Genomic DNA, 11,944 nt, shown 5'->3' with positions numbered 1-11,944 from the left:
CATCATCTTGAATAATTTAAGACAATATGTGCATTATTATCTCATTGCAAGTTAAAGAGAAAATTTGAGAAATGAGTAGATCCCTGCTTGGGGCTGATGACTGTGTAATGCTCTGAATGATTAGAGGTGTTCTTTGGGGAATCCGTGAGGAGTTATTCTTGTATATTTATCAGAAAATGGGGTTATTAAAGATGCTGCTTTCTCTCTCTAGAAAGCTGCAGAAAAACAGGAGCCCCGGAAAACGAATGCAGGAGTATTTGCTAATGTTTCAGAAAATGGAATTATTAACCATGACACACTGACACACAGAGGCTGCTGGATGTTGCCAACTGTTCAGTCCACCTTGAAATTATGTTTATTTGCCTAAGTTGTTTTTTTGTTTCATATTCTTTGGAAGAGGGAATTTCTCTATGCTTGAACCCAAAATTAGGCTGTGTCCTTTTTACTGCTGTTTGTGATACCGCGGCAGCGGCAACAGCAGCACACACAGTTGCTAGCTAGGTAGCTTATTATTGTGGTCACACTCCAGCACACAGCTTACTTGTTGGAACTTTCCAGAAATATTGCACTGCAGTCATTTTCCTCGCCGTTATGCTAATGGAATCAGGAAAATCAATTGTCCTTAAGGAACAGGGGAATGAGATGTGCTGTAAATGCCACAGGATGAGTGATTGGTTGATTGCAGGGATGGTGATTCAAACGCGTCTCATCTCTACATTATCCTGATGAATTTTTATGGCCCTGCCTTTTCTCTCTCTTCTTCTTCTATAGCTGTGGAGGAAGGTTTATGGCTTGCAGCTTTTTAGTTGATTGAATGCAGCTGGCATTGTTGCAGTGCAGAACAAATAGGTGCTTTTTCTTTATGGCCTTAAAAAAATAGATGGAAGTAATTGCACACCAACATTTTTGCAACAAAAGCATTATTTTTTCTTTTTTAAAAAATTGCAGATATTTTATGAAATTATATGGGTTCTCTTTGCTGCTAGGAAAAAAAAACATAGCAGAAGAAAAGGTAAAAATTCTAAAGGATCATGACACCATTATATATGGGAAAGATAGCTGATGTTCTTTAATTAATTAATTTTCATGTGTTGTTTTCTACTAACAAACAAAGAAAGGTTCTCCAACCTTTTCATGTGTGGCTTTGCCCTTAGTATTTTTCTGTAACTATTTCAGTCATTATAGGCAAGGTAGTAAAGATATGCGATTCAACTCAAATCATAATAACCCATATTGCATACTGTACCTGGTATTATAGGGTGGAATTAAATAACACAGGTGATTGACTTTATGAGGGCTCCTGACAGCTTAAGCAGGGCATCCAGGCTCCTTCTATTTGGGTCAAATTAAATTGCTGATAATTTATTCTTCTATTCATTTCTTTGTATACCACATGTGATGCTTGGGCTGCACATAAGAAATCTCTGTTTTTAGGAAGAAGTCCTTATGTAAGAGGTCTTCTTCTCTGCTTCACATAGCATTCCTATCTGTAATAGCCTTTTATTTCTTTTTTTGAGGTGGCAGTATTTCCTGACCCTATTTCCAGCTGTGATGTGTTCATAGCTTTAGACTTCCTGTGGCAATATTTTGTCTTCACCTGAATTTATTATTATTATTATTTATTAAATTTAAATACTGCCCTTCATCTGAGGATCACAGTAGAAAAATACACAACGGAATAACAAACAAAACATTAACAATACTTCAGCATTATTGAAGTGAGAATCCAGAGGCTGGCACGTTCCAGGATTTCCTCTCATACACACATGTACTGGATTCTAGGGCTTCTGATGGACCAAACTGCTAAGAAAGGTACTCACCACTATGTGGGCTAATATTATCAGTGGTTATTTCTCGTTCTGAAGGGCACAATGTGTTTTCTATGATCCATGAGCATAGATGCTTGCTTCCTCCCAGATTTAGAGGCATGAAAATCTCATGGCTGTACCCTCCTATAAAGTGAGAAAGCTTCCTGAGAATAAAGAATTATGTGGACACTGTACATCTTCTTTTTGTCAGTTGTTCAATAACAAGCAGAGGGGGTTTGTTTCCAATGGGCCCATCTTGCATATAAATCTTTCTCCCATGCGCCATTAATACATCCATAGCTTTGTGAGAGATAATTCTAGTTTGTGAGAGAAACTATTTACTTCTATAACAGTCACATCATGAATGATGATTGCAATGAGCATGGCACTCGGATTTCTGATCGAACCTGCAAATAACACAATCTTTATGTTTAGGTTGGAACTCTTTTTGGTCAACATTCATTCATTCATTCATTCATTTATTTCAAATTATTTCTATCCTCCTTTTCACCTAAGTAAAATCTCTCTCTTTCTCTCTCTCTACCCCCCCCAATATAGCAAATAAAAACACAGCAGCTCTAAAACTATTTACCTATGAAAAAGGTAGAGATCATTTTTATAATTCCTACCAGAACTAAAAGTAAAGAAATAACTAGGTGAGAGCTGTTGCAAGGAAGGCAAAGGATCATGGGAAGAAACCACTTAGGCCTTCTCCAGTCATATTAATCTCCTGCACACCTCTCATTAATTTGGATGAGGCTTGTGCAGGAGACATCTTTGGTGGAATGCTTCTGATATATTGAGTTCCAGTCTTTATTTCAACAAAATTCTACTATCATAAAACACGGGGAAGGGGGGAAGAAACACTGCAATAGCTGTCCTAATTATCTACTCTCTAAATCAGTGGTGGCACCATCGACTTAATTTCTTCCTGGTGGTGGGTGAGGGGGACAGAGAGAGAAGGTGTGGCCCACAAACTTTTGGTTCTGACTCCACCCAATTTAACCCAAGCCCACCCACCTTTGGGTCTAGCAGATTCACCCTAGGGAGTGTGCTTCTTGACAGAAAAAAAAAGTTGCCCGCCCCTGTTCTAAATGGTCCCAAATCCAAATAGATTTGCACCATGACCCCAATTATGTTTACCCAGAAACAATCCCAATAAATTCAGTAAGACTTCCTTCCAAGTAAGTATACAGGATTGCATCCTTAAACTAGTAGAAGCATGCAAACAAAAAGGTGTTAAGAGACCCCTCTTGCTTTGTCAACTGTTTCTCAATGACTTGTAGGGTTAGCAATTCACTACTTTTATAAATTAATGGTGATATAAGAATGTAAGCACTGCCTTGCTGGTCCATCTAGTTCAGCATATGGTTGCCAACAGCAACCAGAGAGATATTTCTGGAAGCTTAATTTCATAAGCAGATCATGAAGGCAACAGCCACACCATATTCCTGGCTCCTAGTATCTGGTAACTCCAAAGGCTACAACATCCAAGTCTTGAGTTTTCATTTACCTACTGATAGGCCTATGCTCTATGAGAGACCAACTGTCATTCTTGCTTCTTGCCTCATGATGTTGTTTTAGTTTCTCTCAGACAGTCTGTTATTGTGTTACAATTTTCTTTATTATTAAAGCTTTGTTTGACATACACATGAGCCACTTACTTTGCTGAAAGAAAAGAAACTCTGCTGGAAAATGGTGGAATATCCTAAACTCGGTAAGTGAGGGCATATTCCTAGTCTGACAGGAAGATTTATTTTTTAAATCACCCCACCCTCCACAACAGAAACCCATGGATGATAGCCAGACTAACTGCCCAGGCCTATAAAACTTTTTAATTCTCATTTGTATATCTGAAAGCTGCAAATGTTTTGGATTGGTTTTACATGCATCGTTCAGATTTAAAACTGTATTCCAAGGACTGGACTTGATTCTTACTTCATAAAACATTTTAACTGTTGGCTTTTAATTTTGTATTATGGTATAATAAAAAAAGAATTCCCTGGATGTCTAGACCCAGGTTTGGGGTAATGACTCTTTGTTGAGAGAGCCCCAGCAGAGATTTAAAATCATAATACGTGCAGCAAAGTAAAGTGTGGAAATATAGGCTGTTATGTTGGGATACTGCCAGGGAGACAAAGGCCATCATGACCCCACGTCGATTCCGGACGATCCATCGATCTCCCGTAGACACGCAGTATCATTCAATTAGCGACACGAGCTCCAGAAATAGCTTGCCACATTCCAGAGCTGATGCACGCTCTATCAGCAGAATTCGCACAGCGAAAGATGCACGCAGGAGAGCATATTTACAAGTTTATTCAGCGTTGGTCAGAACAAAGAAAAAAACATGACTGCCTGCTTCAATGTCTCAGGCACAGAGAGTGAAACGAAAGCAAAGACACAACAGAAACATCCTGTGAACAGGAAATACGCAGGCTGTGACACAAACATCCTGCTCCCTTTTAAGGTGGAACGGAAATATCCTAACATGTTAGACCTTTAAAACATTCCCTTCTAAATTGCTTCCAAAGTTTCCCACTTCCCTTAGCATAGAAAGGGACCACACATTTGGTACTTACAAGCTTTGCTTACAAACTCTTCAAAAGTCAGATTAATGTGTTTTTCCATACAGCAGCAAGAAAAGACAGGGAGTTTAACTTATTTTTAAAAAGATAAGAGTTTCTAAATTATTTGTATAGAAACACAAAGATGGCTTGCTGAAGCCATGCAGTCTAAGCTTGGAGTATCCAGCTTAGACCACTTTACTGGTAGAGTTGTGGAAGTGAGAGAACAAAGAGTTTGGTAACCCTTCCTCCCTCCCAATGTAATGGGTTGTGACCTAGCTAAGCTTTGGAGGACTGGTTATTCTATGGTCTTAACCCCATTCATGCATTAATTAGGTTAAGCATGTTGGTTATACAGGGTGAGTCCTTAAAAAGAGGCCCCGTGAATACAGAGTACACATGTTCCATGGGGTCTCTTTTAAAAGACTCACCCTGTATAAGGCTGCATATATCCTACAATAACTTTGCATCATATTTTCTTTGCATAAAACATACACTAGGAAACTATCAACCTAGGTGAAATAAATGGAACACATGATTCTGAACCATCATCAGCAATACTCTGGAAAGCAGCACAGGTGAATGCTCTTCAGGCTTACCTTAGGAGAGACAATAATATCATGCTTTTTATTCTGTCAGATCGGATGACACATAGGATATTGATGACACTAACAGTTGTAAGGATATGGGAAATGATTTTTTCTCTCTTTCATTTTGCTATGCCTTCCCCAACACAATCTTATGTTTCTTCTGTTTTCTGTCAGAAAATATGCTAAGGGGAAAATAGTATTTTATATTTTATTTTCTACATTTTATTATTTGCTGGTTTTCAACCCGTTGTTGTTGTTGTTGTTGTTGTTGTTGTTGTTGTTGTTGTTGTGTGCATAAAATCTACTTTGGACTATCAAGAAAAGTTTATGGTGGTGGTGAATTTAAAGAAATAAATATTTTTAAAATGTAAAATGTTCATTTAGACAAAGGCACCCTTTAAAAACAAAGCACGTTATCTATCCAAAAGTTATGCACTTTTGTATTTCATCAATTTCAATATTAAGAGTTCAACACGTGAGGAAGATACCTGCATGTGATTAATCGCTTCCATTGAAATATGTAGGTTAGGGCCAAACATCTATGGTTGATCTCCTAACTCCTCTGCCCCCAGCTCTCCCTGAAATGCTGTCATGGCAGGCTGTCAATTTGTTCAGAGCAGTGGTAGGCAGGAGGAGGGAAGAGATATAATCTCTACCTCCAGACGTATTTCTCTGAACAAAATGACATCCCTTCACTACTTTACTTTGTCAATGCAGCAAGCTGCTTCACCTCCAAGTCAGACAGTACCTTAACCTTGGATGGTTTGGACCGATATTTCCTATAGGTAAGACTGAGCAGTTAACCTCCCTCCCCCCCCCCCCCGGCAAAACAGTGGTTTCTGTACCCTATGCTGCGGACTTTTGTAGGGATATTGTACCACACCAATGCTGTGTGATTAAGAATAGAGCAACTGATTATAACCGAGTTGTGATGGTGCTAGGCAGCATCCGATGACATTTGAAAGTATCTCATTAGCAGTTTATGAGCAGAGGGCTGTATGTATCCAGTGTGCCTACATGTGGTGCCATTCAGCAGAGTATCTGAGAGAAAATCTTGTTTCCCGAGAATCTTTGTTTTCCTTTCTTTTTAAATCAAACATATGTCTGGCCCTCATTCCCATGAACAAAGGTTTTTAACTGTGAAAGACAAACGACACACCATGTGGTAACTTTTTGTGTGTGTGTGGGATGCACCACTTCAGACAACAAGTGGAAGGATTGCCTGATCAAATGCTCCACCGTAGGAAAACTCCAAGCAACATCCTGCACAGAGAAAAGCCAGCCAGAGGAAAGGAGTCTAGGTAATGAGGTTGACAAAACTCATTATTACTTGGTTCAGAATATGAATTGTAGCTCATAATGTTTCCCTGTATTGCAAATTGAGCAGCATTTCCCCCAAAAGTTGTCCCAACCTCATGGTTTGGAAGTGTGTGGGGTTCACAGTGGACTTTGGAAGCTTATTCCAATCATCCAAATCTTTCTTACGGTCATAGATCAGTAGAAGGTAAAAGCACCTCCATATGTAAATAAAACATGTTAGAAGGGCAATAGAGTAACTGCAGAAGTAGAGGGTACACATACTCATATTCTCACAGTAGACAAGCATAAGATAAAAGCACACAAAACATGTGAATCAAACATTCAGTTTTAGAGCTGCTGTGTGGCACATACCACCCTCTGACATACGTATGTCAACCATAGCAGTAAAATATCTGGCCACTGAATATGTTATATCAGGATTTATACCTTGGAGCAGTAAGGAGATATAAAGCTTATTGGAGGAAGCATTTGGATCTCATGTTTACAATCATGTAATAAAAAGTGCATTGAACTTTTCAAAGTTTCGAATGGACTCACAAGAAATGGGTTTCTTCATTTTGGAAAACAGCTTAGATTATCTGAGATCATTTTGAACTGAGCTGTGGGGAGTTTTTATATCTCTAGAATTAAGGCAGCCTTCCCCCCCCCCCAAAAAAAATCTGAAATGGACAAACATTCAAATATGCAACCCAAATATATATTCGTGGTTTACCATGCAATGAGCAAATTGTCTTGCCAAGGCCCACAGTTTAGGGCTAATCTTATAATGTACACAATTGATTCTTTAAAAAGGCATTATTGTTGTGGATTGCCAAGGTCTTGTGTTAGTGAGGTCGGTAAAGTATCAAGCTTGATTTTGCAGACTTTTCATGTGGCTATTTTTATACAGAATACAACCATCGTGTCTTGAAAGGCAAATGAACTAGATTCATGAGAAGGACATTGATTTTTTTTTTGGGGGGGGTACTCAGTTTTAAAATACATCTAAATGCAAAAGATCAGCTAGATATCTACTTGCTGCTTCTTCTTGTCACCCAGTATCTGAGATTGTTATGCATATCCTGGTACATTAAATCACAGTAGCAGAGAGAAGCATGGTGATAGATCTTGCTGTGCATATTTAATATAATACACCATGTCAGCAGAATTTGCATAAATTAACAAGGGGGTAACTGCAACTGATTAGATTTCCTTCCCCCCAAAAGTTGCATAGACTTGGTCAATGTGTGTATTATAATTGTATAATAAACCTGATCATGTGATTTGTTGAATCAGGATTTACCATATGTAAAGCAAGATGTATATTACTGTGGAGGAAGGGAATGTGCATGTGCAGAATCAATGCAATGGACAAAATGAAATCAGATTGGATTTGCAGGCTTAAGGTGTCTGTTGTGCTCCACTTAGCTGGAAACAATTGGCTTTTGCAATTCTTCTTCTCATGAGCTAATGGGGGCATCCACAGGGTGGCCTCCCATCCAGATATCGCAAGGCCTAAGCCACCAGAACTGAAGCAGGTGCCTTCAGACCATTCTTCCAACTACTAGTACAACTTCATCTGCACTTCTGAAGACATGGATTGGATCAAATTGACATTAAGAACACTACTGCTACTGCTACTTCATTTTTTCACCTGTAAAGCATTTTCCATATACATGAAAACATGGTAAATACATGACAAGTGACATGATCTCAGATTTCCTATGGCTCCATGTCATGTGTTTATATCATGGAAACCTGTCTGCTGCAGTGACATGTTAGAGACTTCACCACGCACAATGTTACATACCTCTGTCGTGTTTTTGTGTCTTTCCTTTCTCACTTTTTCTAGACTAAAAAGCCCTGAGCACTGCAATCCTTCCTCACAGGAGAGTTGCTTTAGCCCTTTGATTATTTCCTGGAATCTCTTCCGGCTCTACAATATACTTTCTGAAGTGTAGCAACCAGAACTGTACACAACAATCCCAGTATAACTGCACTGTAGCTTTGTGTAAAGGCATTGTAATCACAATAGTTTTACTTTTGATCCTTTCTCTAAAGATATCTAACATGAAGTTCGTCTTTTGGCCTTTTCCACAACTACTGCATACTGGGCCAACATTTTCACTGAGCTGTTCAAGGTAACCTCATGAACCATCTCCTAGCCAGTCACTGCTAACTCAGACCTCCATTAGCATGTTTGAAATTCAGATTCATGTATTTTTTTTATTTCAGGAGTTGATATATTCCTTTCTATTTCCACTTCTCTTTCACCTTGCCTTCCTAGGAAACCACCTAAATAAAGGAAAAATCTAGGTGTGTCAGTTGTGGCTCTGCAAAATGACTTTATTTTTGCTTGCTATAGGCAATTCAGTTTTCCTGTGCCATTTCCATTGTCATTGTAGTCCAGCATAAGCGGCCCTGACTTTGGAAGAAAGCTTGAAGAAATTATAAGAGAACAAGCCAGGATTGTCACAAATGGCATTGAATTGATGTACTAAATGGCTGAATCTTTTTATTGCACCATGTGTTCCTTCCCCCTGTTTTTGTCTCTTTTCTTTCTCCTTTGTTATCTTCAGCTGCATCAATTTAATTGCTACTTTTTAAGCTAAAAGTTTGATAAATGGAAGTATTTTTTTTTAAATGAGAGTTCATCCTGTATATATTGCAGATGTCAACCAACATGGCAAAGCATAATAGCCACATGGCAATTAAGAAATAGTGGTGGAATGTTCAGACAAAAGTAAGAACAATTCTTTGTTAAAGGTATTTAAAGTGTTGCACTAGTAAGTCATTGTGAGTATGGCAGTGGTTTAACACAGACAAAAAAAAAAAGGAGATTAAGAAGCAACCTTTCACACCACTGACCACGTATGAAATCCACAGAAGTTAAAAACAAACAAACACACCACCTGCTCAAAACCAGTGGCAGGATTGCACCATGAAGCCTTTGAAGAAAAGGTATTTGTATTAATCTAAAGGAATCCACTAGAGGGTGCAAGTGAGTAAATTATATTCTGCATGCAAATATGCTAAAATGAAAAATTGCTTTTTGTCATAAAGCAGTTCCTAGAGTGAAATATGAAATGTACTAACCTTCTGTACCTGAATTGCCTGGGGGATCTCCAACACATTTGGATAATCAGAGGTTCATGCAAAAGGAAAAGCTGTTTGCCCAGGGTTACATTAACATGGGTCTGCATAGAAGATGCATTGTGAGCACCCCTCTCACCTGTTAGTTCTGCTCACTTGCCAACTTTGGGCTGCAATCCTGCATGCAGCTCAACAACACATGTCAGTCCCATTGAAATAAATGAGTCTTAAGCACATGCAGCTGTGTGGCAATTCTCCCCCCAGGGAGGGGGGTGGTCTGGCAAAAAAAATCAATCAATCAATCAATCAATCAATCAATCAATCACATAAAGCGCAATCTGTACTGTTGCTCATAACATGGATGTCCACAATTGGAAAATGGAGCAGAACCATTGTATTGTGACAAAACCCACACTAGGTGGTTTTTTAAAATGTCAGTGCTGGGGTGGTGAAATAGCATGTAAGATCTACCTTACGGCGTCAGTGCCATATCATGACAACACTTGCATAATATACTGGAGTCAGTGTGCAAGACTGGCAGAGCTGTAGCAATGCTGGTGCTTTTAGTGGGACTGCCCGAGTTGTGCTCTGAAGATTCAAAATATGTGTTGGTGTTGTTGTTTTAAAAAAGTTGTATTATATCTGGACAAAGAGAGTTGCACTTAACAAAAAAAGAAGAAGACCTACTCTAGATAATCAGTAGGCAAGATGCATCGAGGAAGATCATGTTGCCATTTTAACAGCATTCTCCTTTTTTTGCATTTACTATGCTCAGTTTCTGTGCTATATTCTGATAGTAACTGTAGGTTACGTTTAGATCTTTATTTTAATATAGGGGAAATGATTCAACCGGATACTTCTTAATTAACAATAAAAACCCATCTATGAACAATCACAGTATAATGACATTCTTAGCTGAAGGAAATTTACAGATGTGTGCAGCTTCTGCCAATACAATAACAGCTAGCATTAAGCCAAAGAGTTTACTGTAGGAAGCATTCTAGCAAGAGAAACCATTTTATGTAGAAATGCAGCAGATCCCCCCCACCTCCTGCTCCTAAAGCAGAGATGAGCAAACTGTGTCCCTCCAGATGTTCTGTACTACAGCTCCAACAAGTTCCATCCAGCATGATCGACGGTCACTGATGATGGGAGTTGTAGTCCAGTAACATCTGGAATGCCACAAGTTCTTCATCTAAAAAACAATCCAGTCTTTGAAGAAACCAGGAAGGACACATTCACAATAAATTCACATAAAATTATTTTGCCTGTATGAAAAGTCCTTGCTTAATGCTGTTTATTATTGTTTTCAATGGACTTAAATGTGCCAAATGCTGTGTGCTGGATTAGGACCAATGAATTATCTTTACCCTCTGGTTTAGCTAGCCAATTCCATAACTAAGCATACAGTCATCTGGTCCATAACAAGCAGTCCTTGTTTAGCATAAGCCTTCTTCTACCACTTTAACACCTATGGCTTCTCCCAAAGAATCCCAAAGTTTACCCTTCACAGAGCTACAATTTCCAGCACTTATAACAAACTGCTGTTTCTAAGATTCGTTGGGGGGAAGCTATGACTGTTAAAAATGGTATAAGAGGAATTTAAATATTTGGTGCAGATGCTACCTGCGTCCATAGACAAAAACCTAGCATGTTTACTCAGAAGTAAGCCCTACTGTTTCTAACAGTCCTTACTCTCTAGTAAACATGCTTAGTGGGACTTTGGGGGTGTGTATGTTGTGGCTGATTTTATTATGCATGAATCGTGGTATATGGCACAAAGTGCATGGATTTAATTAATATGCTGTTAATACTAAGGCAGGTTTGATTAGTGTCAAGACAGGATAGAGATGACTATTGGACAAGACACACAACTTCCAGTCTCATGGCAATGCAGTCTGGTGCCTTCCACATGTTTGAGCTCCAACTTTCACAGTCCCAGTCAGTATATGCTGGCTAGGGTTGATGGGAAGGTTACTCACAAGAAATAGAATAGATATTTTCCCTCCTGTGGTCATCTTGATGATGATGCTCAACCACTATGGTCTCATGCTTTAAGAATACATCATCTTAGGCATCTGAGCTACTGAACAACCATTAAGAAGCTTTAAAACTTACAGACATCCCTGCTTGCTCCCCTGAATTGGCAGAGGAACAACAAAGCATAGCTAGCAAGTTACATTAATTTTGTGTTATCTTTAGGTATGTGTAGATACTCTAGAGGTAAACTGGCTTTCAGTTACCACAAATAACCTCTTCTTTCTCCCTTTGGGCCATCACAAAAGCATGACAACCATGAGTGGAAAGGTCATGGGTGGAAAAAAGGGGAGAGGGAAGAATGAATGAATGCTTTTATGCCATGTGATGGACCAAAGGAAGAAAGAAGTGGTGGTTATGTTGTGCATTCTAATATCATTTATTCTGTTGCCTTGCTTCCTTCAAGTTAATGAAGTTTCCTCTAAAATATGATAGAAATTTGTTCCTGGTATGCTAATGGTATGGTAATGGTGGGTCAGTGATGCTTCACTGAAATATTTGTTGTAGTGGTTTTGTTCCACCAGCTAATCCATCATGTGGTCCATTTTGG

The 11,944-nt window shown here is 38.9% G+C and overlaps 1 long non-coding RNA gene across 2 annotated transcripts in view; it reads left to right on the top strand.

Annotated features, from left to right (window-relative positions):
• The first annotated feature begins 3,373 nt into the window (after positions 1-3,373).
• The window catches only part of LOC309345309, a 99,389-nt gene continuing 90,818 nt past the window's right edge, over positions 3,374-11,944 (top strand). For both annotated transcript variants that reach the window (XR_014158173.1, XR_014158174.1), the window contains exon 1: positions 3,374-3,525. This is a non-coding gene — a long non-coding RNA (uncharacterized lncRNA). The remainder of the gene's footprint in view (positions 3,526-11,944) is intronic.

This window comes from Podarcis erhardii (assembly GCF_964252035.2).
Source record: "Podarcis erhardii genome assembly, chromosome: 6".
In the NCBI taxonomy this organism is placed as follows: domain Eukaryota; kingdom Metazoa; phylum Chordata; class Lepidosauria; order Squamata; family Lacertidae; genus Podarcis; species Podarcis erhardii.
The sequence above is the reverse complement of the archived record's forward strand: the minus strand, read 5'-3'. Positions and strand labels throughout refer to the sequence as shown.